This window comes from Penaeus monodon, chromosome 24 (assembly GCF_015228065.2).
Source record: "Penaeus monodon isolate SGIC_2016 chromosome 24, NSTDA_Pmon_1, whole genome shotgun sequence".
Lineage (NCBI taxonomy): Eukaryota > Metazoa > Arthropoda > Malacostraca > Decapoda > Penaeidae > Penaeus > Penaeus monodon.
Window position 1 is genome coordinate 14,316,279 of NC_051409.1, and position 400 is coordinate 14,316,678.

Sequence of the window (400 nt, forward strand, 5' to 3'; positions counted from 1 at the left end):
GCAGCAGCCTTTTCAGGCTATTTATTGTCTGCCTTGATACCTGAAGATATATGCTTTAGAGACAATTGCTGTTCTAATAACAGATAGTGAACCAGCGTGTTTTCTCGTTTAATTTCACTTTTTTCGACTCATTCTGTAAGGCTGAACTGGAATTACAGATTGTCAAACTTGGCATGCTACTGAAGAAACTCACCAGAAGTTCCTATGTTTAATTATTCATCTATCGTAGACAATTGATCACTGGAGTAAACCAAAACTTTTGCGAGAAGCCAGGACAACTGGTTGGTCAAACTCGCAACACAAAACTCCGTCCGTGCAGAGATGCCTGACTTCACTGGACGACCATTCTTGTCGGATCGAGATGAAAACTTCAATCACATACACACTGCATCAATCATAT